Below are 5895 nucleotides of genomic sequence, written 5' to 3' on the forward strand. Positions count from 1 at the left end.
AAGTAACGCAAAGTAATATAACGCGTTTCCATAAAAAGTAACTAAGTAATGTAATTACTTAGTTACTTTTGTAATGTTACTTTTAAAAATAACGTTGCCCAACACTGCTGGCGACAGAGCAGTATTTTCACAGTTCCCTTTCTAGCAACAATTATGTCAAGGGACAGATACAGGACAGTTTTGTGGAATGTACACTTGAGTCACCCAGATGCAGACAAAGAAAACGACAGAAAGAGGGGCACATCTAAACATGAACGTCTGTTCAGAGTGAAACCGCTTATAGACACAATCCGTAAGACATGCAAAGTAATTTATTATCCTAGAAGACATTTAGCCGTGGATGAGAGGATGGTAGCATGCAAAGCTAACACTGGGAGGACACAGTACATGAAAGCCAAGCCCACTAAGTGGGGGTTCACGTTGTTTGTTCTTGCCGATTCCTCAAATGGATACACTATTATTATTTAATGCATAGTATTGTATCCCTACAGGCTAGGATTTGCGGAACCCTACTATAGTGTATTGTTATTGTTTTTGTTGCACTCTTTATTTTTTATAATTTTTTATAATTTTATAATTTTATATTGTTTTATTTTTACACAATTCCCATTTTAATGCAGCCCTTGCTAATGTGTATTTTAAATAAAACACAAATGAAACGCATTCCTTCTTGTAGTACTGTACTTCTCACTGTGATCCTGGCTCAGTAATCCACAGCACATTATGTATTCAACAATGTAATTCTGTAGTTACTGCAAGACTGCACATCTCCTTTATGCTTAAAGATCGGTACCAGCACACTTCTTCTCCATTCCTCAGGCATCTTCTCACCTTCCAAAATCCTGTTAAACAACCTGGTCAAAAACTCACTGCCATCTCTCCTAAACATCTCACGCTTCTACGGTATGTCATCTGGTCCAACCGACTTTCCACTCTTCATCCTCTTAATCACTGCTCTCACTTCCTCCTTACTAATCCTATCTACATCCTGCTTCACCAACTCCACATCGTCCAACCTTCTCTCTCTCTGATTTTCCTCACTTATCAGCTGCTCAAAATACTCCCTCCACCTTCTCAACACACTCTCCTCACTAGTAAACACATTTCCCTCTCCATCCTTTACTGCTCTAACTTGCAGTACATCCTTCCCAGCTCGGTCCCTCTGCCTGGCCCATCGGTATGAATCCTTTTCTCCTTCCTTAGTGTCCAACCTCTCATACAGCTCCTCATATGACTTTTCCTTGGCTTTCGCCACATCCCTCTTAACCTGCTTTCGCATCTCCTTGTACTCCTGCCTATTTTTCTCATCACTCTGTCTATCCCACTTCTGTTTTGCCAACCTCTTTCTCCTTATGCTCTCCTGCACTTCCTCATTCCACCACCACGTCTCCTTGTCTTGCTTTCTATTTCCAGATGTCACACCAAGTACTTTTCTAGCTGCCTCCCTCATCACTCCTGCAGTAGTTGCCCAATCATCCAACACCTCTTCACCACCACCGAGCCTCTGTCTGACCTCTTCCCTGAACCTCACACTACACTCTTCCTCCTTAAGTTTCCACCATCTTATTCTTCTTTCAGTCCTCACTCTCCTCCTCTTCTTCTTTGCCTCCAAAACCATCCTACAGACCACCATCCGATGCTGTCTAGCTACACTGTCCCCTGCCAACACCTTACAGTCTCCAATCTCCTTCAGGTTGCATCTCCTGCATAGCACATAGTCCACCTGTGTGCACCTTCCTCCACTCTTATCGTCACCCTATGATCCTCCTTCTTCTTAAAATAAGTGTTCACCACTGCCATTTCCATCCTTTTAGCAAAATCTACCACCATTTGCCCTTCCACATTCCTCTCCTTAAAACCATACCTACCCATCACCTCCTCATCACCTCTGTTCCCTTCACCTACATGCCCATTAAAGTCTGCCCCAATCACCAATCGTTCTTTCCTAGGTACACCATCTACCACTTCATCTAATTCACTCCAGAATCTTTCCTTCTCCTCCATCTCACAGCCAACTTGTGGAGCATAGGCACTGATGACATTTATCATCATCCCTTCAACTTCCACCTTCACGATCATCACCCTATCAGAAACTCTCTTCACCTCCACTACACTCTTACTGTACTCTTCCTTCAGAATCACCCCTACACCATTTCTCTTTCCATCCACACCATGATAAAACAGTTTAAATCCACCTCCAATGTTCCTGGCCTTACTCCCTTTCCACTTGGTCTCCTGAACACACAGCATATCTACCTTTCTCCTCTCCATCATATCAGCTACCCTCTCCCTTTACCCATCATAGTACCAACATTTAAAGTACCAACCCGAACCTCCACTCTCCTACACTGCTCCTTTCCTGCCGTCTCTGTAGACATCTTCCTCCTCTCCTTCTCCTCCTTGACCAACAGTAGCCCAATTTCCACGGTACCCTGTTGGCTAACGATACCTGTGGCGGTCGTTGTTAACCCGAGCCTCGACCGATCTGGTATGAAATTCTCATTTGTGATCCGCATATTTGATTTGGCACATGTTTTTCGCTGGATGCCCTTCCTAACGCAACCCTCCCATTTACCGGGCTTGGGACCGGCACTAAGAGTGCACTGGCTTGTGCATCCATAATGGCTGGGTTACATGATTTAAAAAAAAAAAAAAACTACAATAGAAGTGTTTTATGTTTTTAAAATGTTTTTAAAACATGTTTACTATAGGTTTTGTGGCCTTATATCAGTTAGGTTTTTTTTTTGCTTTTTCAAATACCACGCAGACCTTATTTTGTCAAAAATACAAACACACACATATAAGTTGTTTACATATTATGGTAGCCCAGTTTGTGCTGAATACAGTGTAATAAGTCTTTTGTCACCCTCAGACTCCAGAGGATCAACTAGTGCTGTTCTGAGACTATGACCTATACTACAAGAAATGAGGCAAGCATTGGGATGGCGCCAGAGAATGTTACTGCATCAGACATTGCCTTTGCTAATTTACACACCTCTATAATATTACTCTTAGTAACCTCTGACTGTCGAAGGCGTATATCATTAGCTCCTGTGTGAAAAACTATCTTAGAGAACCTGTGCTTTCCTAAGAATCTAAGCTGACCTGCTATGTCTGGCACCCTGGCTCCCAGTATACACATAACCTGTGCTGCTGGTGCCCCTAAAGGTCTAGCTAATTTCACGTGCCTCAGAATGGAGTCTCCTAAAACCAGAGCTTTTTTAGGTTTCTCAGCGGGTGCTTCACAGAGGAGAGCAAACCTGTTGGACACATGAAGCGGAGAGGAATGGTGCTCCCGTGGGCAAGCCTTAGTGTTAGCTTTGGCTTTGCGAGTATGCCGCCGAGTCGTCACCCATTCGCCCCGCTGCGAGGGCTCTAATGCCCGAGTCGGGGAATATTAACTTCACCTAGGGCATTCAGACTTTCCCCTGCAGAACCTGGACTGCTCTCGCACTCACTACTTCTCTCTAGACTCTGGATGCGCTCCTCTAATGCTAAGATCTTCTCCGTCAAAGAGCAAACTAACTTACACTTCTCACAGATAAAAAGATCGCTAACAACGGAGAAAGACCGACTAAACATGTCGCACTTCACACAGTGAATGAACTGGATGTTCGCCATAGCAGAGAAATTACGTACCTTAATGTGATTACTGTAGTGTGTGTTCGTAGTTCTGGTGGGAATGTCCTCCGCTCACTGCTTTCAAACCCTCAAACAGGGAAAAAATGCTCTCCCGAAAGCAAAAATAGACGAGACAGAGACAACGGAAAGTAAAAGAATGCAGGAAATCAAAACGATATTTTGATATTTTAAAGCGATGAAAGAGAGAAAAAACTAACTGTAAAAAATTTAAAACGCCGATACAAACAAAATTCACGGCAAACAGTTCAACAACAGGAAACAAGAGCTTCTGTAACTTTAGCTCTAAATATTTCACCATGGGAGGGTCTTTTTTAAGGAAGTGGTAGCTCAGTGGTGAAGGCTCTGGATTACTGATCGGAAGGTCGGGGTTCAAGCCCCAGGATCACCAAGTTCCACTCTTAGGCCCTTGAGCAGGACCCTTAACTCTTTGTTCTCCAGGGGTGCTGTAGTCATGGCTGACCCAGTGCTCTGCCCCCGGCTTTCTCAGTGGTGTAAAGTACATTATCTTTAGGACCTAGTTCTTATTCCTGACTTTTTCCATTAAGGGTCAAAGTTCTAGTGGTTCTTTGAAATATTGCAAGTTCCCATTCTTGTATAAACTCATAATTGACTGTAAAACCACAATAGCTGCTCCATAACCACCACAAAGGCTCTCAACATATCAATTTCTCCTCTTTTTTATTTACTAGGAAGGACCTTTGGCTGATACTGAACACTTGATGCAAGCAAGAACAGAGCAAACACCGTTCCGAGACGTCTGTGTAGCAGCAGTTTTCAGGCTACTTGGTAAGTTTACTGTAAATCCTGTTTCGGAGCAACATCAGACATTATTTCTGGATTCTTCAGCTTTTCACTCATGGTCTTTGTCCTTCTTAAACTTGGTCAACTTGGACTTGGTCAACTAGGACTTAAGGAGAACCTGCCAATGTCATTTTAAATTCTGGCAAAAAGCATAAATCAGTTTGCAACCCAACAACTCTCAAAAAGTATTTCTAAAGCATTAAATAATGATGTTTTTATCGATCTTTATCTTTATTCTCAGACTTTAAGTTTGTGCTTCAGCAAGTCCTAATTTTTTGTATTGGATGTTGTGTGCAGATATGCCATGGGAAGTGCAGCTCTCAGTCATCTATGCCACTTGTGATCTGGCACCCAGCAACCCTGAAGCAGCTCTGAACACTTTGGAATCATGGATGAAAAACAACACACGGTTCCCCAGCCGTCATCAAATGCATTACGCAAATCGACTTCCTTTGTCGTCAGACTAAGCCACAATTATCACAATGGTGATTTGTCTCTAAAACTTTGTGTTCCTGAGGGACCCAATAGCTCCACTACCGCAAGTGTTGCCGTGCTGCTGAAGGAGGCACTAAGTCTGGAGAAGGAGCCGGTTCTGGACAGGTCACATCGCACTTTACAGCCCGTACCAAAACCTGGTGAACGACCACGAGCCATTGTGGCCAGATTTTACAATCACGGCGAATGTCTGGATGTCTTGCGGCGTGCCAAAGAACTGCAGCGAATTCAGTTTAAGGGTCTGAACATTTCTATTTTTCCAGACCATACGGTAAAAACCACAAAAGAACGGGCCTCATAGTGAGAGCTGAAATCAACCACTTCAATGTTTTGTTTGTAAATATTTCTGCTCCTAACACAGGGTCAGAGAGGGTGAAGCTTTTCTCTAAGTTAGAGAACGTTAGAGAAAACACCAGTAGAGGACTTTATTCTCCTGGGGAGACCACATGCTAAATCAGCAAGAGTAAGAACTAAATCCTCTGAACTTCTCAGACAGATGGAGAAAACAACCCAAACACGTCAGTACACGTGGTGAAGTTCCACACAGGCAGGGTTTCTGCTGCACGTTTGACATGTTCTACATATCACACACACCATGAGGAACACGGTCACACTCTGATCTTCTCCTACACCACTTTCAGACCATAAACTAGTCAGTGCACACTAATAACAAGAACACAGAAGTTCTACTGGCATTTCAGTCATAAACTTTACAGGAAAAACATTGAAACACTTCAAACACTTTTGGAAAGAATGGAAAAAGAAGAAGAGGTTTGAATCTGTTGAATCTATGAGTCAGTGGTGGGAGATCGAAAGTGCATGTAAAGTGTATTGAGGCTTAAAGCACTTCTGGATGTCGCTCTGGACACGGGCGTCTGCTTGATGCCGCACATGGAATGTAAACACTTTGTTTATGGCCCAAATATACAAAGAGCAGGAAAGATACTCAGCTACTAC

This window comes from Silurus meridionalis, chromosome 8, assembly GCF_014805685.1.
Source record: "Silurus meridionalis isolate SWU-2019-XX chromosome 8, ASM1480568v1, whole genome shotgun sequence".
Classification (NCBI taxonomy): Eukaryota; Metazoa; Chordata; class Actinopteri; order Siluriformes; family Siluridae; genus Silurus; species Silurus meridionalis.